The sequence below is a fragment of the Macaca thibetana genome, chromosome 13 (assembly GCF_024542745.1).
Source record: "Macaca thibetana thibetana isolate TM-01 chromosome 13, ASM2454274v1, whole genome shotgun sequence".
In the NCBI taxonomy this organism is placed as follows: Eukaryota; Metazoa; Chordata; class Mammalia; order Primates; family Cercopithecidae; genus Macaca; species Macaca thibetana.
In genome coordinates this window covers 28,816,791-28,839,585 of record NC_065590.1, presented here as the reverse complement: position 1 = coordinate 28,839,585, position 22,795 = coordinate 28,816,791, and the positions used below count along the sequence as shown (strand labels likewise).

At 37.5% G+C, this 22,795-nt stretch overlaps 1 long non-coding RNA gene across 1 annotated transcript in view; it reads left to right on the top strand.

The window, feature by feature from the left end:
• The first annotated feature begins 680 nt into the window (after positions 1-680).
• The window catches only part of LOC126934123 (uncharacterized), a 56,202-nt gene continuing 34,087 nt past the window's right edge, over positions 681-22,795 (top strand). The window contains exons 1-4 of the long non-coding RNA XR_007718842.1: positions 681-735; positions 5,404-5,546; positions 6,545-6,684; positions 19,168-19,379. This is a non-coding gene — a long non-coding RNA (uncharacterized LOC126934123). The remainder of the gene's footprint in view (positions 736-5,403; positions 5,547-6,544; positions 6,685-19,167; positions 19,380-22,795) is intronic.

The following is a 22,795-nucleotide window of genomic DNA, read 5'->3' as shown; positions in this document are numbered from 1 at the left end:
TGCTATTTGAAGGGTCCTTGTTTTCCATAAAATAAAGAGAAATGTATAGCTCAAAACATATCTTTACAATAATAAACTTCAAGATTTTCCAGGATACTTGAAAATTTGAATATTATGTGTGATCAGACCATAATTGATATATTGCATTGTCAATTTATATCTTATGGTTACCATTATTTTATAGTACAAACACAATTTAAACTTGAAATAATTCCTTTGTTAAAAAATAAAAACTTCAAACAAAATTTAATTATGTAAAAGCAAAAACTGCAGTGATTCCGATAGCAATATTCTATTATAAATATTAGAAATCACATTCTTCTATTGGTTAGGGTGTCCCGAGTATTTTTTTCCTCCGCATTTAGTGTCAAATAATCTTATTGGTCTGGTATAGGGCATACATGTGTATTTATATCTGTGTGTATTTGGACACGTACATAAATATGTGTATATGTTAATCATTATTCACATACACACACACACGCACATATATATGCATTTAAGATGAGGACATTGAGGCTTGAGGTGATAGGTGTTATGGTAATAGCTGAATGGTATGCCCTTTGTTAAATAATCATCTTTCAGCTCCAATCCCTTTACTTTCCACTCTGTTTGGCAACGAGTGTTTGGAACTTTGCAAATCACACTTCAACATCACCAGCTGCTCAGATTCTTCTGAGACCAGAAGGGAAACTGGGAAGCTGGAGGAGAAGGGGAGAGGGCCAGGCTTTCCCTGTGTGTTTCCTGTTGCTGTTAGCAGCATCTCAGTTTGTGTGTGTGTGTGTGTGTGTGTGTTTTGTGGCAGTTTATTTCCATCGCATTCATTGCAGTGTATTTTCTAAAAGTCTCCTGCAGCTTTTTGTAGCTGGGGTCTGGAGAGGGTTAGATGGAAGAGCTAGGAATAAAAATGTATGGAGTACTAAGTCAGAGTGGAGAGAAGGGTCCTCAAAGTCCCCCTGTCTCTTCTTCTACCCCCATAAGGAAGTGTTTGCAGAGGTGCCTGAGGAAGACCTCAGATAAGGGGGCCTCCAAATGAAGGCACCTGGGATAAGAATGCAGATATTTGTCGAGGCACAGCTGACCATATGGGTCTGAGTTTTTTGGTGCAATGCATTGGCTATATGCTAAATTTGATGTCGGTTATGTAGCTTTGCCCCATGAGACCTGCCAGACCAAGCCTTTGTGATTGACTATGGTCAGGCCTGAAAGATCACCCACGGGATTTCAGCTGTACTACTAGTTCCCTTATGCCATTTTTGAATCTATTTATAGACCAAAACTCTCCCAAAATCCTGCAACCAGTGTGCATATTTTTCTTCACTGTAGATTAGCTTTGTCTTTCCTAGAACTTGATCTGAATATAATACTAATGTCGATAGATATGGATAAATTGTAATTACAGGATAGGAGAGTAGAAATAAAATGAGCAAAGTTCATGAGAAAGCAAAAAGAGAAGGCATCTAGAGCTCATATGGAAGGATTAGAATAGTTATTTTATTAACAGCAAAATTGGAAGAGAAGACGAATGAAGTTGAAGATAATTTCTAAAAAGAAACTTTATATCACCTGAGATTATCGTTTGTATAATCCCTTTGATGTTCAATATATTGTATTTTATTAATGATTTTCTGATTACAATCCATCCTGTTATACTCTACTTAGTAACTAGGTACTATTATTTTATCATTCATCTTTAAATGATAACTGTTGATGCAGAAATGCTTATCTGAAACATATGGTAGAGGAAAACATTAAATCTTCAATGAATTAAAAGCATGTAAAAATTATGAGGAAAGAAAAATACCCTAGGAAAAAACTAATCACATGAGAAAGGCTGGAAGCATTTACAAATAATTAGTTAATACATATAATTTAGACGCCTGAGTAGTTAATAATGGTAGAGATGTTGAAAATGTCACCCACTTTCATATGGGTGAAAATCACCATGTTTACTAGCAACCTATGGATGTGCAAATTGAATGAGTGAATGTATACAAATGAGTATTTTATATATATGTGTGTGTGTGTGTGTGTGTGTGTGTCCCTTTTGGTAAAGCCACTTCACATTTAGGAATTTATCATACAGGAGTTGCAAAGAGTCTGCTCAGGTTTTCACCTGCAAGAATGTTGATTCACATGCATATTTAAATTAGTAACACAACTAAAAAACTCTCCTGAGTTCAACAATGGAAACATAGTTAATAGTATAATAATACAGATAACTAAGTGATTGTGATGAATAGATCTTTGCAGCCTATTGTTAAGTGAAAGAACTCTAAAAATTATGTATAATATAAACCCATTTGTATCAACATAAATATAGAAAGATTTTGAAATGTTATAGCCAAATATTTACAATCGTCGTCTCTTAATTGGTGAGATTACATGTGAGTTTTAGATTTTTCTTCTTGTTTTATTTTGGATAAGGTTATTTAAATTTTCTTCAGTAAGCATATATTACCCTTGCAATAAAGATAATTTGCATTTCTAATAGATTACAGTTTGTTTCTACCCATGTTTCAGTTGTTATTTTGTGTTGTAACTATCACTCAGAGCCCTTTGAGACTCCGGTTCTAGCAGAACAATTTTGCAACCGCTTTTCACAGTGTTAAAGTCTCTCTGGATATTCTGCTTTATTGCTCTAATAGTTTAATGTCAACTCTTTTTCATAAGAAAGATCTATCTTGGGTATTTCAATCATCTTGCAAAAAAGGAAAAGCATATTTTTTTCATGAAGGATTGAAAATAAATAAATGCTTGGCTTTATATGAGATCATAAACTTATTATCTTTTACTTTTTTTCTTTTGTGTGTGGGAAAATGTCAGAAAATTGCAATAGTAGGACTAAAGTAATAAATTAAATTATAACTAGTAGAATAATATAAAATGTTAACTATATTACTTAAAGCAGAATAACATAGTGAGAGCTACTATATAAGAAAAACTTGGATTTAATTTCTTAATTTCTTACTTTTTCATCTGATAATCATCTGATCTTAAAGTGATTACTTAACATATGAGTACACCACAATAACCTCTTAAATATACAAATTTTCATGCCTTTTCTTGCAGGATGAGAATCAGGCTTAAATGAGTGATGTGTAAGGACTGATATATTGTGAGGATGCAATTACTATTATCTATACTTAATTTTTTTATTGTTCAACCAGCAAATACATATCAGATGGTAGTATGTTCTATGAAGAAAATAAACAGGACAACCTAATAGATAGTGAATGAAAATTAGCCTTGGAAGAGATTTGAAGAGGCTGACTTAGATTACTTGAGTTTATTAGAATTTAAATATGCTCATACCTACTATCAAGTGTGATCCCACCAAGTGTCAAATATTTCCACATTGTAACAAGCAGTATTAATAACAAAAGCCAATATATTACAAAGGTTTTCTATGTGGCAAACTGTTTGTAAGATTATTTGCTTTAATCCTATATTAGCACTAAAATTGAAGTATAATATTGACACCACAGACATCTGGACAAAACCAAATGGAAAAGTCGATTTCATGGAAACAAAGAGTAGAAAGGTGGCCACCAGAGGCTGAAAGGGAGGCAGAGAGATGAGAAAAGGGGGAATGTTGATCAAAGATGTTAAATTACATTGAGCCTAAAGCTGCTTCCATAGGTATTTTAAATTTGACCTGTAGTTTCTCTGTACATAGCGAACTGTAACCTAATTGAATATAGAAACAGATTGTTACTTACTCTTGTGCCTATTACCACATTTCAGCCAATCAAAGGCAGCCAGCTGTTCAAACCATATTTAAATAAAGCAAATGCTATGCTGTAACCATTCCAGCTGTTTCTCTACCTCACTTCTATTTACTGTACATCTCTTTCCTCTTTCTATGCCTAAATCCTCTTGGACCACAGGGCAATACAGAGTGGCTTTGAGCCTCCCCTGGTTCTGGTCTGCTCAATTCACAAATCAGACTTTCAGTTTCAGTTAAGCTGGAGGACAAAGTTTTAGTGATCCTTTGCACTGCATCATGACCAAATTTAACAATAAAGTATTGTATATTTCAAAATTGCAAAAGAATATATTTTTAATGCCTTCATCACACAAAAAATAACAGACTGATGAGGTGAGGAATATGTTAATTAGCTTTATTAACTCTTTGGACAATGAATACATAGGTCAAAATTGTATACCCCATAAATATACACAACCATTTTTTGTCAATTGAAAATAAGTTCATAAATATATTTCAGTTCCTACTGCTTCATTTTCATCACATTTGACATGAAATTACAAAGTGGCAAAATTTATTTTGTGGCAATGGACTATAAGTAAGCTCTCTACCTATACCCAATTAAGCCATGGTTAAGTAAAGAGAAAGTACACAAACAGTTGGCCTGAAGTTTAAGACATATGAAAGAAATCTAACAATGTTTAAACCAGCACTGACGGAATATGAGAACATAGATTTTTAAAATTTGAATTCCATTTAATTTTTTAATTTAAATTTTAATTTAATTAAAATTTTTTTATTACAAAAAAAATTATGTATACATAAATATCTTCCCGATCTATATTTTCTAAAATTTAAGGTTTATTTTCCACTAGATGATGACAGAATTCTTGTCTCAAATTTAAGATGTGGGTCAGGTTGGTGGGCATGGTTCTTGGTCTAATTTTTTAATTTCTCAGAAAGTTTTCCAGTGCAAGACTACTGCACTAAACTGTGACGTCTAACTTTAAAACTTGGTTTTATAATACACTATACTAATGTAAAAATAAAAGGTAAAGGTTCCACCATAAATGGCGCGCAGGAGAACTCTTGCTGTAGTTACTTCTGCTTAGAATAGTATATTTATGGTCAAACTCTCCCATAGAAAAATGTGACATATGAAACTTACTGATTCTTCCAGTCCCTTTCTTTCTTCACTTTTCTTCTCTGGAAGTTGCTATGTTTGAGTAGTTTATATAGTTTAAGGGTTGAGGGTAAAACAGGTGATTGGACTTCACCTCTAAAAGAAATATCCAGTGCAGTGCAGGATAGCTATCCCATTATCTCAGTGTAGTTTCTACACTGAGGGACCTATAGTGCAGGAGGGGCTTTATTTCCTCTATGGGATCTATTTTATGTATCAAGGTGTAACTTTGGCTTGAGGTGAAAACAAATTTCACGTAATATAACTCCATTAGCATTATTAGTAGCCTATTACCTCCACAGCCCCTCACACACTTTTAGTAGGTTGACTAGCAGTTTGAATTTCTTGGTAGGGTTGTGTTTTCATTGTGTTGTACTTATCACTATTTTAAAGGACACTTTGCAATAGCGGCATATGGGTGTGGTGGTCATTCTGCAAGTAAATCTGGAATCCTTTTGGAGATTATAATATAATATACTTAAAGTACTATTTTTTTTTTCAAATTACAAAGAGACAAAAGACAAAGCCTTTTGCTTCTACTATAAATAGGACACTTGAGTCAATTATGTCCCTGTTCCAGTGATGGAACTCAGCATATTTCTAAGGAGCAGAGAATTCAGAAACTCCCATGGGCCTCCCACAGCTGGAATCTAAGTAAGAAAATGAATTCCATCCCTCACATGTTTTAAAAATGCAAAAGGCTGCTGACATTCTAGTTATAAAAGTTATCCGGGCTGTCAATTTTGTGACTTTAATGTATTCAATATTCCAAGAAAACGCTTCTTGGAGTCTGGCACCTGCAAATACTGATTTCTTAAATTTATGTTTTGCTGCTGTGTTACAGAAATTGTAATTACAACAATTTCAAACAAGTAGTTGTACTGAGTGATATGTTCACTACCCTTTACGTTTAGAAAGAAAATATTTTTTAATAGGTAAATATTGCTGTTCAATCCTGTTGACAGTTTGCTTTATGAATTTGAGGTGGCTTATGAAAATTTCCCTGAATTTTGAAAGCTCTTTTATAGCCTCTGGATAACTTTTACTTTCACAGAGCTTTCTACCTAAACTGCTAAGTCCATGATACAACATGTTAAAAATAAACATTAGTGACATATTGCATTTCAAAATTATTATATATAGTCACTAAAATATTATCATTTTAAAATACAATTCTTATGCACAACTTTTGCATTAGTTACTATATTTTGCTTTTATTATTTATAGCTCCTAGCCATATAAAGCTTTCTTCACACTGGTTTTTCACACTTAAGAATTTTCTTCATTTATATTTGTTTGATGTTCATAAGTGACACCTTTTTGTTTTTTTGTTTTTTTTTTTTAATTTCAAATGTTATTACTTACTGTTATATACTTATTTGTCTTCAAACTTTCACTTCTGGGTCAAATAATGGACTGTAATTTGGTTTTTATATTCATCACTAATTTTTGGATTTTGTCTATCCATCTATTTATATATGTGGTTTAATCAATAAAATGCAAAAGACTGGTCATTATTCATCTTTCTAGTAGATAAGGTGAAGAAGTAAAAACTTAGAATCTCAGAAGTTTACTTGAGCAAATTTTTTTCAGGTTCAAGAGAACCTCTAATTAGAAGTTCATGACTCACCGTATCAATGTTTTTTCACTAGAACAACCACAGAAGTCTCAGAAAAGAGAATATAAAAGCATACAACAAAATAAAGGAGTCATAAGAGTACAGGAATCCCATACATGAAGTTGAACAATGTTCGGTTTTAATTATTCACAATTATCATTTGTATAATTGTAGGTAAGTTTATCTTTCTAATACTGGCTTTGTCTTTTTTAAAAAATGCAGATAAGTGGCCGGGTGTGGTAGCTCACGCCTGTAATCCCAGCACTTTGGGAGGCCGAGGCGGGCGAATCACAAGGTCAGGAGATAGAGACCATCCTGGCTAACACGGTGAAACCCCGTCTCTACTAAAAATAAAAAAAAAATACAAAAAACTAGCCGGGCGTGGTGGCGGGCGCCTGTAGTCCCAGCTACTTGAGAGGCTGAGGCAGGAGAATGGCGTGAACCCAGGGGGCGGAGCTTGCAGTGAGCCGAGATTACGCCACTGCACTCCAGCCTGGGCGACAGAGCAAGACTCCGTCTCAAAAAAAAAAACAAAAGAAAAGTAAATAAGTAAATATCAGCTACATTAGGCATTGTGAAGAACAAATCAAATATTATGTAAAACTTTTTTTGAAACAGTGCCTAACATGTATATAGCACATCAATAAATAGGGATTTTATTGATTATTTTAAATTAATCTTGCAACAATAAAAACGAAGAGATTAAAAGACAAACTTCTATTCGAATCTGGGGGTAAATTTCCTTACTTACTTAACCACTATAATTAAAATTGAATTTACAATTGAAAATTGATATTGCTAAATTCTGTCTTACATGTGAAAAAGCAAGTCTAACATGCTAAAGAGTGGTAAATGGTTGCCTCTTCTGGTACCTACATTATGTCTCGCTGATCCCAGTCTTACAGTTTTTATAACCCCAAATCTGAGGTGCCTTTTATTTATCTACATCTATATGTATATCTATCTACCTATATCTATAGTTTTTTTTTTTTTTTTTTTGAGGTCACTATACTACAGTTTTTCTATCTAGCGTATCTCTTTCTGTTTATATGCAAGACAACAGATTACGTGTGGGAGATGCTTGAAGCGGAGAAGTGTGTCTCTAAAAGTGTGATATCTACAATAAATCATTTGGAAAGAGTCCTCAACCGGCTGTGGTGTCTTAATGCCTGTAATACCAGCAGTTTGGGAGGTCGATGTGAGTGGGTCGCTTGAGCCCAGGAATTCAAGATCACCCTGGCTGAAATGGTGAAACCCCATTTCTACAAAAAATACAAAAATTAGCTGGGCATGGTGGCGCATACCTGTAGTCCCATCTCCTGGAGAGAGGCTGAGGTAAGAGGATCACTTGAACCTGGAGGTCGAGGCTGCCTGCCGTGAACCATGATTGCACCACTGCACTCCAGCGTGGGGGACAGAGCATGACCCTATCTCAAAAAAAAAAAAAAAAAAAAAAAAAAAGAGTCTTGATGCAACACTGCTGGTGCTTTAAGCTTTGGATTTTGGATTCTCATGTACCTATTGATTTATCATAGCAATCAAATTAGCTGTGGAGTCAGGAGAACATTAGCCTCAATTTGGCAGACATAGTATAGATAAATAACTTAAAGTCATCATCAATTGTACTAGGCAACAAAGTATAACTATCCTTTGGTATTAGGGCTAACAAAGAGATTCTCACACACACACTATATATATATATACACACACACACACACATATATAGTGTATACAATATATAGTTGTATATATAATATATAACAATCCCTTTATTAGCCCTGAAAATGCCCTTTGTTAGCCCATATATATACAAAATGCTCAACGCACTAATCGTCAGGGGAATGAAAATCAAAATGAGTTATCACCACACCCCGCTTAGAATAGCTATTATTAAAAAGACAAAAGATATCAAATGCTGGTGATGATGAAAAAAAAGAGAACTCGTCCCGGCACGGTGGCTGGTGCCTGTAATCCCAGCACTTTGGGAGGCCGAGGCGGGCGGATCACGAGGTCAGGAAGTCGAGACCATCCTGGTTAACAAGGTGAAGCACCCTCTCTAATAAAAATGCAAAAATTAGCTGGGCATGATGGCATGCACCTATAATCCCAGCCACTTGGGAGGCTGAGGCAGGAGAATTGCTCGAACCTGGGAGACAGAGGTTGCAGTGAGCGGAGATGGTGCCACCTCACTCCAGCCTGGGCGACACAATCAGACTAAATCTCCAAAACAAAACAAAACAAAACAAAATAAAACAACACACACACACACACACACACACACACACACACAAAACTACTCATCAATAAAAGGAAAATGCTTCTAATTTATTAAATACAACAGTCAAAATTAAATATATAGTAAAGGCAACATAAATGACAGAGCATTTTTAATCAAGCTTACATTGTAGTTGTTTAAATATTTTTAAATAATCTAATCATACAATTTTGAAGCCCATGCCCCTGCATGTAGTGTACTGTAGATCTTATGTACATATTTCATATATCAACATAATGATATATACAACATAGAATATAGAATAATGCCTAGTGCTTTTACATACATAGACATGTAGTTTGCATGTAATATATAAAAATTATTTATGTAAGCTACAAATGAAAATTAGTGGCATTATTTTTTTAACATGTCCTACAAAAAATAGTTATTTTTATGTTTTGTTTTAATTTAAAAGCAGAGTAATGCCAAACCAAAAAGGTATGTTTTCAAATTAACAAGTATTTGCTATACAAGGACAAAGAAGAATATTTATTAATTACAATTAATTATTAATTACACAGTCAGGTTAAACATAAATGTCCTTAGTATAATAAAAATCAAACATTCCAAAATTTTACCCACATTTAAATATAGCTGTGGTGAATGGAAAAAGACACAAGATATAAACAAGATTTTTAGAGCGAGGAAGAAAACATCTAAGCTTACAGGTTGCACCCCAATAGCAAAAGGATTCTTTTTTGCCAGGGTTAACTGACACAAGCAAAAAGCAATGCAATAGCCATAAATTTGCCTTGAACAAGATCTATTGTCTCTTTTGGTTGTTATATTTTAGTAGACTTTTTCAAGACTGAATTTTTCAGGAAACCTGAACATACATTTTAAATTTACATATTTTCCTCCTTGTTGTTTTCATATGTTAAAAGACTTTGACTAAGACCCCAAAAACAATTTTTCAAAATCCCTGGCTAATTTTCACTTATTTTGCAAAAACGGAAATTTTCTATCATCTTTACCGAAAATTTTCTTCCAAGACAAAGGGTTTCACTAAGTGAATGAATCTAACATATATCATTTAACATTTTTATTATATCATGCCACCCAACCTCACTCATTATGTTCTTTGCATATATGCTTTTGCATGATCTAAACATTCAGTTCACCAAAATTAAAGCCACTACCTGCAAAATAGTGTCTTTTGAGAAGTACAATTAATGAAATGCTTTTTAAATGAATACATATCCATTTATGGAAATGGGCCTTTTCTTAGAAATACTTTGTTGCTTGAGAAGTATCCAGCATTCTTTTGCGAATGAATTGTGCACATAGATGGAATGTGAAAAATAATGATAGCTGTTGATAATCATTTATATTATAACCTGACTGCCTGAAACAATGAAGTGAATTAAGAAAATAAATTGTCTTCAGAATGTACAAAATATAAAATTAAAGAAGTATAAATACCCTCCATGTGTCTCTACCACTGTCAAATATAGAGGGCACCATTCCTGAAAAATTAGCCTTAATATTCTGGTAAATTTGGGATGTGTGTCCTTCGAAAGCAGATGGGGGAGGTGGGGGTGGGGTGGCCTATTGGCTTGATTACTGAGGTCACTTTACTCCCTACCTCTGATCTGAAGAGGTGCAAACAACTTTCTAAACATAAAATGACCAAGTATTTGGATTTTCTGCAGAGGAGACAATTCAACTGAAATTCAATGAATGTCTTTTTATTTCCATGATAGGTAAAGTGAAAAGTGCTAAGTTTTTAAAGATAAATTGGTTCCATTACTGGCCTTAAAAAATGTTCACAAATTGTTGCTGGCTAAGGGCAATCTGGAATGTAGCTAAAAATGTGATAAGTGCTTGTGAATAGGTGCTGTGGGATCACAGAAGCAGCAGCGATTAATTCTGCTTAAAGTAAAGAGAAATACTTTAGAAATAAAGTGGTAAGTCAACTGGGACCTAGCTAAAGAGAAGAATCTTGCCAGGAAGGTAAGGGGAAGCTTTCTAAATAAGAGAAAGACAATACAGTATCATCTTTAATCATCACATCTCTGTTAGGTATGTATTATCCCCACTTTGCAGGCCAATTTATTGAGACTCAAAGACCTTGTTCAAGTTCCCTTTTTAAGTTACGATGAAAAATGAGGCTGTAATGAAATGCTGTTGATCACAAATATAATTTTCTCAGCACTTCTTTCTGCTGTTTCAGTTAATAATACCAAACAGACAAATGACAATAGGTATGAAAATTAAAAGACAGATTAATATACATTTTTTTTCATGGAAGTGGAATGGCTCCAGAAGAGCAAAGTCACAATAGAAAACTCTGCTCTGGGTAAAACAGCAAAACATTTCTGAGTTCAGGAGATAAAACTGGGATCAAAATGAAGTGGTAGAGAAAACATGGAACCTGGTTTGGAGACTATGCAGGAAGCAAAAAATGCCATGATCAGTGTAGTGTTGAATGTACAAAGAAAAGGCAGTAAACCTACATTTCTGTAACTGCTAGAACTTACTACTAGGACAATAGGAACTCAAGGGGCAACTTGCTAAGGAAATGAGAACAGCCAATAGATGCCACTAATACTTAACATAGCCCTTGTAAAATTCCATAATAAAATTGATAAAGAATTGTAAACACCGAAAAAGAGAAAAATTATCATTTCTCTCCGTAACACAAGGGTGCCTTTCTAGAATGGCAACAAAGTGATATTGTAGCTTATAAATGAATAAATAGGAGTCTATAATACATAAAATCACATCTGTCTGCCTCTAAGTGTATTTTTCATTTTCTCGGTATCCCTCCTTCTATAAGCCAATAAAGTTCTTTCTTTCTTTCTCTCTCTCTCTCTCTTTAATTTTTTCCCTGGTGATCTTACTCTAACACCCTTGATACTATATATTTGTTTACTAAGAATAGCTTTTATAAGAATAAATGTGCATAAATATTTCTGGCTATATCAGTATCTGTAAAGTATGCTTACAAAGATAAAAACTATAATTGAATAATACAACTAATATTATTTTCTTGAACTTAAATTCAATTCATAAACATAATAATTATTTTATACCTTTTAGTTGATAACTATATGTTATGAAATATATGGTGTAACTAAATTATAGCAGTCTCTCCGAATGGAGTTCTTTTTGAGATGTCACATAGTTTGAATCTACTCTTAACTTTGACAGTACCACAAAGGCCAAAAGTTCTTTATCCCCAGATGTAAGATTAAACTGGAGATTTGTCTTCATGCACAAATCTCTCTCTTACTTACAACTTCTATTTTGACATTTCCTGACAATAAGAAAATATCTTTACCAGTATTCTGGGCTTAGTAGGTGTGCATTATGTGTTAGCTTCTTTATTTTTTCACTTCTCTTTCTTTCACACATATTTACTACCTTCTATTCTATACACAGAACACCTCTTCATGTGATCACATGCATTTGAGGATGTGAACTGTAGACTTTAGTTTATAATAATGTATCAGTATTGGTGCATCAATAGTTAAAAAAAAAAAGTACCACAGTGATGCAAGATGTTAATAGATGAAACTGGCTGAGAGTTAGAGGGCATAAGGGAACTCTGTAATCTCCACACAAATTTTCTGTAAACCTAAAGTTGCTTTAAAAAGTATGTGTGTGTGGGCTGGGCACAGTGGCTCACGCCTGTAACGCAGCACTTTGGGAGACCGAGGTGGGCGGATCACAAGGTCAGGAGATGGAGACCATCCTGGCTAACACGGTGAAACCCTGTCTCTACTAAAAAAAAAAAAAAAATTTGCCGGTCGTGGTGGTGGGTGCCTATAGTCCCAGCTACTCGGGAGGCTGAGGCAGGAGAATGGCGTGAACCTGGGAGGCAGAGCTTGCAGTGAGTCGAGATTGTGCCACTGCACTCCAGCTAGGGCTACAGAGCGAGACTCCGTCTCAAAAAAAAAAAAAAAAAAAAGTGTGTGTGTGTGTGTGTGCATACACACACACTTTATTGTATATGTAATATATACTTTATTTTCTATATGTACTTTTATATATACTGATTTATATATACTAATTTGTATGTAATATATTTGTGGTGTATATAATATATAATTATATATGTAAATATAATGATTTTAACCCATTCTGTCAATCTACATTTAGTGTGTGTGTGTGTGTGTGTGTGTGTGTATGTGTGTGTTTGTGGAAATGAGAATAGAATTAAAATGGTTGCTACACAATATCAACTAAACAAAAGAAAGAAAATAATGGAGGGAAGGAGGAAATAGTTGACAAAAAGGTAAAAGACATAGAGAAAGCAAAGCAAAATTGAAGTTTTGTCTTTCATTATCAGTAATTATTCTAAATGCAAATGGTTTGAACTCCAATCAAAAGGGTGAAATTGCCTAAGTGAAAAATGAAAAGCATATATGATTACACTGTGTGCTATCTACAAGACTCATTTCAAATATAAAGACATATATGGATTGCAAGTGAATGGATGGGAAAAGATCCCATGCACGTGGTAAAAAAATAAGAGTTTGGGGTCACTCTACTGTTATCAGACATAAAAGACTTTAAGTCAAAAACTGTTATAAAATACATAGAAAGACATGCTGAAAATAATGCCAATTAATTAAGACAATCTGATGATGATTTTTCAGGTTTATTGCAGTGTAATTGCCAAAGAAACTGTACATATTTATGATGTTTTGATATTTACAAACACTCTGAAATGATTAAATCAAGCTAATTAACCTATCAATCACTTCACATATTTATCAGGTTTTTGTATTAAAAATATTTAAGGTCTACTATCTGAGAAGTTTTCAATTATGCAATATGTATTATTAAATATAATCACAGTGCTGTTCAAACTTATTCCTCCTCACGGGAAACCTTTATTCTTTGACAAACATCTCTCCCTTTCTCCCCCACTACCCACACAATTTTCTTTCAACCACCTTTCTATTCCCCTTCTGTGAGACTGATGTTCTTTAAGATGTTTTAATACATAAACATTCCCTAGGATAGACCATATGTTTCCAGAATAGATCATATGTTAGACACCAAAAAAGTCTCAATAAACTTATTAATAAAAAAACTGAAATCCTATAAGTATCTTTTCAGACTATAAGAAAATGAAACAGGAAAACAATAACAGAAGGAAAACTTGAACGTTAACAAATACATGGAAATGAACAACGCTCTAAAACAACCAACATGTCAAAAAAGAAATAATGATGGGAACTAGAAAATAAGATGAATACACAAAATGCAATGTGCCAAAATTTAATAAATGTAGAGAAGACAGTGCCCAGAAGAAAATTTATGGATTCAAATAACTACATTAAAAAAGAAGAAAAATTTGAATTAATTAACAAATTTTATACCTTGAGGAACTAGAAATAAACAGAAAATTATACCCAAAGGTGACCAAAAAACAAATAAATAAACAAAAATAAGAATACAGTGGAGATAAAAAGAAAAAACGTAAATACAAAAAAAGAAACCAAAGTTGGTTCTTTGAAAATACTTTTAAAAAAATTAACAAGGCTTTAGCCAGACTGACAAATCAAAAAAGACAAAAATAACTAAAATCAGAAATGAAAGTGGGGTACAATTATTGACTTTATAATAATAAAAAGGATTATAAGAATATATTATGAATAAATGTATCTCAAACAATAGGCAATCTAGATGAAATAGAAACTTCTCACAAGCACACAAATTGTCCAAACTGACTCAGAATAAATAGAGAACTACAGATCTACAATAAGAGACTGAATCAGTTATCAAAAACCTCCCAATAAAGTCCAGGATCAAAAGATTTTACTGTGACCTTTATTAAACATTTTTAAAGTAACACTAATATTCCTGAAATGCTTACACAAAATAGAAGAAGAGAAAACACAAGCTGACTCATTCCATGAGTCCCGTGTTATTCTGATACCACTGCAGAGTACGAAATACTGCAGATGCAAAGATATTTTATGTTCATTGGTAGGAAGACAATATTTTTGTGTCAATACCACCCTAAGCAAGCTCTGGCCTGAATGCACTCTCTATCAAAAATTTAACAGTCATTTAGGGCTAAACGAAAAAGCTTGTTCTCAAATTCATACGGAACTCCAAAGAGCTTAAAAAAGCCACAACAATTTTGAAAAAGAAAAAAAAAAAAGGAGGATTCATCTTTCTCAATTTCAAAACTTATTACAGTAATCAAAGCAGTGTGATACTGGCACAAAGATTAGAAATAATATATAACTCAATAGAATTAAAAGTCTTGAAATAAACCCTCAGATATATGGACAATTGATTTTTTTTTTAAATATAGTTATCTTTCCCAGTGGGAAGGAGAACTATCCTCAACAAATAATACTGAGATAACTGCATTTCCACAAGAAAAAGATTTAAGTTGAACCGCACTTTACACCTTATACAAAAATCAACAAATGTATGAGCTAAACCCATAAAATCCTCAGAAGAAAACCTAGGCATAAAACTTTATGTCCCTGGATAAAACAACAGATTTGTTGATATATCGCCAGAAAACAAGCAACATAAGTGAAAACAGATGAATTAAGATTCATAAAAATTGAAAACTTTAGTGCATCAAACAAAATTATCAAGAAAGTGAAAATAAAACTTATTAAGGATTTAAAGTATTTATACATTGTATATTTTTTGAGAGCTTAATATATTGAATAAAGTACTCTTACAGCTCAAGAACAAAATGACAAAAACCCAAAGAAAATTAGGCAAAAGACTTGTATAGACATTTTTCCATACAAGACAAACAAATGCTTAATAAGAACATGAAAATATTTTCAACATCTCTAGTCATTACAGAAATGCAAATTAAAACCTCAATGAGAAACCACTCACACTTCATCTCCTAAGATGGTTATTGACATCAATACAGGCAGGAGGTAGACAAATCCTAGGCAGAGAGGAGTGGGTCCCAGTGAAACCCAACCTTCAAGTTGAAGGCAGTTTGAAGCCTAACTACAAGTCCTGGGTAAATCCACAGACCAGATTGAGTGCCTCTATCCCCATTTGGTGCACTTTTCTTAGATTGATCCCCACCCTTCACCTATTTTACATATACCTATCCTTCTCTAATTGCTTTTTTACACTGTCATGTGCACCTTTGAATGATGCCTTTGTTTTAGCCTCTTTGCATACTCATAAACCAATCAGCACAGCACTCTCACATTCTGGGCCCATAAAAGCCCCAGACCCAGCCACACTGAGGGAGAGACCACCTGACCACATTCCCTCTTCACTAAGAGCTTTTTCATCGCTCAGTGAAACTTTTATCCTCTCTCCTCACCCTTTGATTGTCAGCATAAGCTCATTCTTCTTGGACTCCGAACAAGAACTTGGCACCTGGCTGAGCACAGGTACAAAGAAAGCAGTAACACTGTGGCCCTCCAACCTCTGCAAGCAGAAGGGAACTGCCCCACTCCATGGAAAGCAGTGCTGGGGCTGAGCCAATCCAGGTGCCTCAGGCCAGAGCAGTGTGACGGGACTGAGTTGTTAACTTGCCACTGTGCCTTGGGCTGTGGACAGTGGGACTAAAAGAGTTATTATTCACACTGTAACACCCAATCTGGGACTTCTGGGTCATGGGCTTCCCTGCTTGAGTGCCTTCATGTTCCCCTTGTCTAGATGCTAGAGTCCACCATGGAAGTCACTTGCAACATGCTTGGTCAAGCTGTAAGCCCTGCATGGAGCCCACTCCTGTGCCAATACTTGAAGCAGCTGGCCAGACCCTTCACTCACTTGCCTATACACCCTCTTCATCTGGGGGCTGAGCTCATAATCATGGTGGCTGCAGGATTCATGCCAGAGTGAAAGCCAGGTGTGGCCCAGTGGCTGAGTGGTTGGGGCACCTCCTGTGGAGAATGTGGGTCAAGCAGGGGCACTGCTGGCTGGAAATCTCCAGCCGGAGGTCTCAAGCTGGCAAAATGGCTGAGAAAAATTCTGCATCATTTCAACAACTTAAAAAAATTTAAAAAACATAAAATGAAAGTATCAAGTTTGGGCAAGTCCTTGAAGATACTGTTTTAGTGGTAATGTAAAATGGAGAAGCCCCTATGTGGAATAGTTTAGAAGTTTTTTTAAAAACCTAAACACAGAATTACTGTATGACTAAGCAATTCCACTCCTAGTATATACCCAAAGAATATGAAAACAGTCACTCATGCAGTTACTTGTATGTCAGTGTTGATGAGGATATAGAGAAATTGGAAACTTTGTGCACTGTGGTTGAGAATGTAAAATGGTTGCAGCCACTACAGAAAACAGTGTGTTAGTCCTCAAAACAAACAAACAAAAATTAACACATGATACAGCAATTCTACTTCTAGGTATATATCTAAAATAATTTAAAGTAGGTTCTCAAAGAGATTTCTGACACTGATGTTCATAGCCGCATTATTTACAATAGCCACAAAATTGAAATAACCCAAGTATTCATCAACAGATGAATATATAAATATAAGGTGGTGTATATAAATGATGTGTTATTTAGCCTTAAAATAGTGAAACATCCTATAATATGTACGATCCTTGAAAATACTATGCTAAGTAAAATAAGCCAAACACAACAGGAAAAATATCATATGATGCCACTCATCAAATATCTAAAACAGGAAAATTCGTAAAGACAGAAAGTAGATGAGAGGTTACCAAGCGCCATGGGATTGAAGATTGAGGGTTTTGCTCAATGGTTATGAAGTTTCTGTTTGGGATAATGAAAACATTTTATAAACAGATAGTGGTGGTGGTTGTATAAGATTCTAAGTGCAGCTAATACCAAGGAATTGTATACTTAAAATGGTTGCAATGCTAATTTCATGTTATATATATTTTGCCACACAAAAAAAATCAAAATACATAAAGGGACTATGAGTAGATTAACATGCTATTGTTAAAAAGAGAATGAGCATTAAGCATCTGTAGTTTCAAATAATAAAAAGAAATTTTTTCCTTAGATGAAATGTTTATGGGTAAGTAATAGGCAGATTAGTCTGAAAATATAAACATGGACCTGAGGGTGAAAGGCCTTGAAGATTAAATATGGTCTTCAGGGTTCAGTCAGTGAGAAGACAATGAAGGTTCTCAGGATGGAGTGTGCCAGGTTCTGAGTGGGCAAGTGGCAGGTAGCTGGAAAAACACTCAAGGAATCATAGACAGTTTTGACATGGATTTACTCTCTCTCTCTGAGCACAAGCAAACCATATGTATGGTGTTATCAGGATAATTATACCTTTTCCAGACAATAATAGTTCCAAGCCAAGCAAGAGCTAACATGGGTGATCACCTAATGTGCCTCACATAGCATGGCTACATAATGTGTGGGAGTGTATGCCTGAACTCCAAACTTGCTGAGTTATGCTGCACTGGAAGGCTGCTTCAGCCTACTCCTGACTAAAGCACAGCCATTCCCTTACACCCCACTCTCTAGGCTGAGGTTGTCCTATGGGCAGGGACACGAGCCATTAGGGCGAAGCCCTGAATCCATAACCCACAACAGCAATACAGAGAGCAACAGCTCACTACTAGGATCCAAGCTATGCAACTTATGACTATTAAGGCCCAATGTAGGCCAGAGCCTAGGGATTCCCACCATCTCTGCAGGGAGTTGTCAGTAAAGCTCTTGAGCACCTTACTGTCCCGTGAGACCCTTTGCAGGGCTGCTGTTATGTTCTGCCAATTGTCAGGGATAAAGGTACAACATTGTGTTCCTAAAAAGGCACAGGTGCCTTCTTGGGCAGCAGTTATTATGTCTAAGGCCATTTGGTTTTGTAATATCACCTTTCTGACCTGATCAACCTCATCTTTTAACAGGAGGAGGACCACTCAGGTGTAATTTAGAATCTGAGCAGTGTGCTCTGCAAGAACAGTAACTTGTGCTTCTACTGTTATAGCACCTGCTCCAGATAGTCATTGCCAAGGGATATAACCACGAGGGGGCTCATCACACTCACAAAAACCAAGTGTGTTGTACCTCCTCCCAGTTATGTGGGCATCTGGGCAACATGGGGAGGACAGTGGCAGGTACATAAGGCCACCCTCAGGTACACCATCCAGTTCAATCCACTGGTAAGTAAGTAAGCCACCCTTTGTCCCCAGAGACCCATAAACTCCCAGGGGGCACAAAATCCATCGGGGCCTGACCTTGGAGGGGCCACTTGTTCCACCGTACCTTCAGTGTGGCAATGTGTGTTATGTTTACACAGGCTGTGATGGGTACCCGCCCTACAGTGGTGTTGCCCGTGTTGCTCTATGCACTGTGGTTCCTCGGCTGGGGCTACCACATATTTCCCCACTAGCCAGCCCCAGACATCATAAATGCTATGGGCCAGTCAGGGGGCAAGTATACCATGGGTCTTGTGGATCCTTTGTTCAAAGCTTGTCACATTGCATTCCAGGCATTGGCCATGGAACCCCAAGTCTCCAGCCATGTCCAGTTCTCTGCAGGCACTGAATATATGTGCTAAGGCAAGCCATCTGCAGCTGCTGCTGGAAGGGAGGCACAGATCCAACAGTTAGAAACCTTGGTCACCTCCGCATAGGTGTGGTGCCAGTCCACAATGCAGTTGGAGCATGTTAACCTATGGTTGAAATGACAGAGAAGACACAGGTACTGATGGAGGTAAATCACATCCCTCAGACAAAATACAGGCTAACCTTTCATCCCTGGATAACAATGCAGCCTCCAAGGGCTTCTGCCCTGGGCAATGGTACCATAGCTTCTCAGCTCCCCATGGTTCCTTTAGGTCCTGTATCTATGCCAAAGTCATGGGGGAGATCATAATAAGCCACATAGACTGTCATACATATGTCCTCTGGAGGAGGGTTCCTTCCCTGGCTATTCCCTATGAACAGTCAACCATGGGGGCCATGCATTGAACACCCAAGGAGTGACATGAAAGTCATACTATAGGTCCTCCCCTCAGGGAGCTATGATGGCCAGCCACTGGCAGTGAGGGCTTGGAAGGTCCATGGTCACGGCCAGGTTTTCTGTTCCCCTACCTGTAGGGGCACTGGGGCAGGCAACAACAGGTTACCACTCATCCCCATACCTGGTTGGAGGAGGCCATACTTGGTATGCATCTGAAACTAAATGTGGATAGCAGCCTGGTGTAACAAAGCCTCCACCGGGGAAGGGTCACCTTTCCATGGCCATTCATTCAAGGTTTGGAGCACCGGGTCCAGCCTGGAACTCCAGCCCCACAAAGACAGAATGTGACATGCAAGTGTAACCCATTCTTCAAGAGCCTGTTACATCACTTAACCCTACCTGCAGCTTGCGGGTTGTATAACACATAGAATCCCTACTTTTTGACCATGTAGTGTGCTCATTGTTTTACCTATTTTCCAGTGAAATGTGTTCCCCTATCACTCTCAACAGCCAGAGGGTGACCACACAGGGCACATAAGTGTTTCAGGGCCTGGATGGCGTGCTGTTGGTTGGCCACCCCTGCATTTGGCAGGGGCCCAGTGTAGTCTACTTGCCACCTGGTCAAGGCCACTCACCCTATTGTTACTTATTGTGTAACAATGGGCACCTGCCTCCGTGTAGGGTATGCCTGAGCACATGCCAGGCATGTGCAAGCTTCTCAAATGTCTTGTGTGGGCAGAGACCGACCCCAGGGCTTAGTGACCTGTTGCATCAGTTTACCCCCCTCATGTCCCAGTTTCTGGTGTAGCCACAAGGCCACATCATGTCTAGGTACTGACTCTAACCACCGAAACTTGGCCAAGGCATCTGCCTCATCATTGCCAGGGTGGCCAAAGGCATATGGCATGACACATGATAAATAGTTGCCTCTTTCTGATGTCCAGTTTCCCGGAAGTCTTGCCACATGGCTTGGCCCCAAATGTGTTGGTGACTAACTAGCCACTTCTGTGTTTTCCAGGTAGTTAATCACAAGGCTAAGCCTCAGTAGACCACCCAGCTATTGGTACAGATTACCATAGGTGTCACCTCCTGGGTGATTACCATCCATACGTCTCTAAGTTCAATCCATTGGCTACTTTGTCCACACCTGATTTCAAACCATATGGTGTCAGTACTAGGTTGGGCTACAACAGTGATACAGGCAACAGTAGCACCTCAGCTAGACACATCTGTGTACCATGCCCCATCAGGAATGAGGGGGATGCCTTTCCTTAAATGGTGAAGGCTCAGGGTCTAGGGGTGCCTCAAGCCCAGTGAACTTATCTTGCATTAGGACTACTGGTCCCAAGATCTCTTGCAGCTCTGCTACTAAGGGACTTGTACTCAGCATACTCCACTACTCCAAGTAGGCGCCCCACTTTGCCAAAGTAGATGTCTGTGCCATTCCAGTCCAGGGTCTGTTACCCATGAACTCACTCATCCTGCTATCTAATAAGTCATCCACATGATGATGGCAGCCCATCCTGTCACACTCTCACAAGCCTGAAGGGTGCCAAACACAGCTGTTACTCTATCAGGGAATAGTGGAGGTCAGCTCTCTTCCATAGTTTCAAAAGCCTGCTGGCATTCTCAAGTGCTCTGTGAGCTACCGCAGGCCTCAGCCAAAACCATCTGTGCTCACATGCACGCCCAGCTCAAATGGGCACCTCTGGTAAACTACCCAAAGACCTTGTGCCTTCTGAATAGCCTGACTGCCTGCCAGGAAGGTGGTCTCAGCTGCATCATCCCAATCACAGGTAGCTCCCTTCTTTGTTAACATATGAAACAATTTTATCATTTGAACTAAATGGGACACAAATGCCTGCCAATATCCCAGGAGGCACACAAAAGTTTGCAGCTGCTTCACCATGGTGGGCTGGGGATACGCCTGAATCTTATCAGTGATAGCCTCTGGGATGGCTTCTGTTTTACTCAACCAGATAACTCCTAAGAATCTGGCAGATAATCCAGGCCCCTGGACCTTGAATTTGTTGATGGCCCAACCACATGCTGCCAAATGTTGCCGTAAGAGGGGTGCTACCACTTTTAAATCCGCAAGAGAAACAGAGGTTAACATAATATCATCAATATGATGGAATAGGCAGACCCCTTCTGGACATAGCCAAGTGGCTAAATCCATGACAACTAGACCATGACATTTCGTGGGGCTATGCACATAGCCCTGCAGCAACACTGTAAAAGTCCATCGTTACCCATCCCACGTGAAGGCGAACTGTTCCTGACTCTCTGGGGCGATGTCTGTGGAGAAAAATGCGTTGGCCAAGTCCACTACATAGTGGTACTCTCCCAGTTCCCTTGTCAAATGGTCCATTGAATCCATGGTCGAGAGTGGAGCTGCATGCAAAGGGGGTGTTACTTTATTCAGTTCCTGATAGTCCACCGCCATCCACCAGTTTTCATCAGACTTTCTAACTGGCCACACTGGACAACTGTAGGGGCTGTGGGTGCCACACACTATTTGTACATCCTTCAGCTTTTTAAATTATCTCAGTTATCTCCATACGCCTACCCAGCAAATGATATTGACTTGGGTTTTGGTAGAACCTAAGGCTGGTGATGCATATGCCCACACAGCACCAGCTTCACCACATGCACTCAGAGTCTGAATTCCCTGGCCATGGTTTGTAACATCAGGTCATGCAAGATATCCACCCGCGGAATGTATTCCAGTATGACAGAGACATACACAGCATATAAATGGAGAGCCAAATGGACGATGCCAAGGAGCAGAGATACAGGTTTCACTTTCACTGACTGGCCTCCATAATCATCAATGTAAGTAGGTTTGCCAGGAAACTTATCCGGGTTCTTATAAAGAAGGCTGCAATCTGCCCCAGTATCAACCAGTGCCTGTACTCACCGTACGCTGGTGGGAGAACCAGTGGATCGCTAATTCCATACATGGCCTTCAGTCAGCTGGTGTTCCCCCAAGCCGGGCCCCTCGGCCAGCTCCCTAATCAAACAAAAAAGGCGTTATATTTCTGCCTGTCTGCAGCAAGTAGTCTTTGAGCTACATCCCCCGGTGGGACTGGATCACACAGCAATGTCCTTCTCCCCCTTAGGCATTTTCTGGGACTGCTGCTCCAGAGACAAAC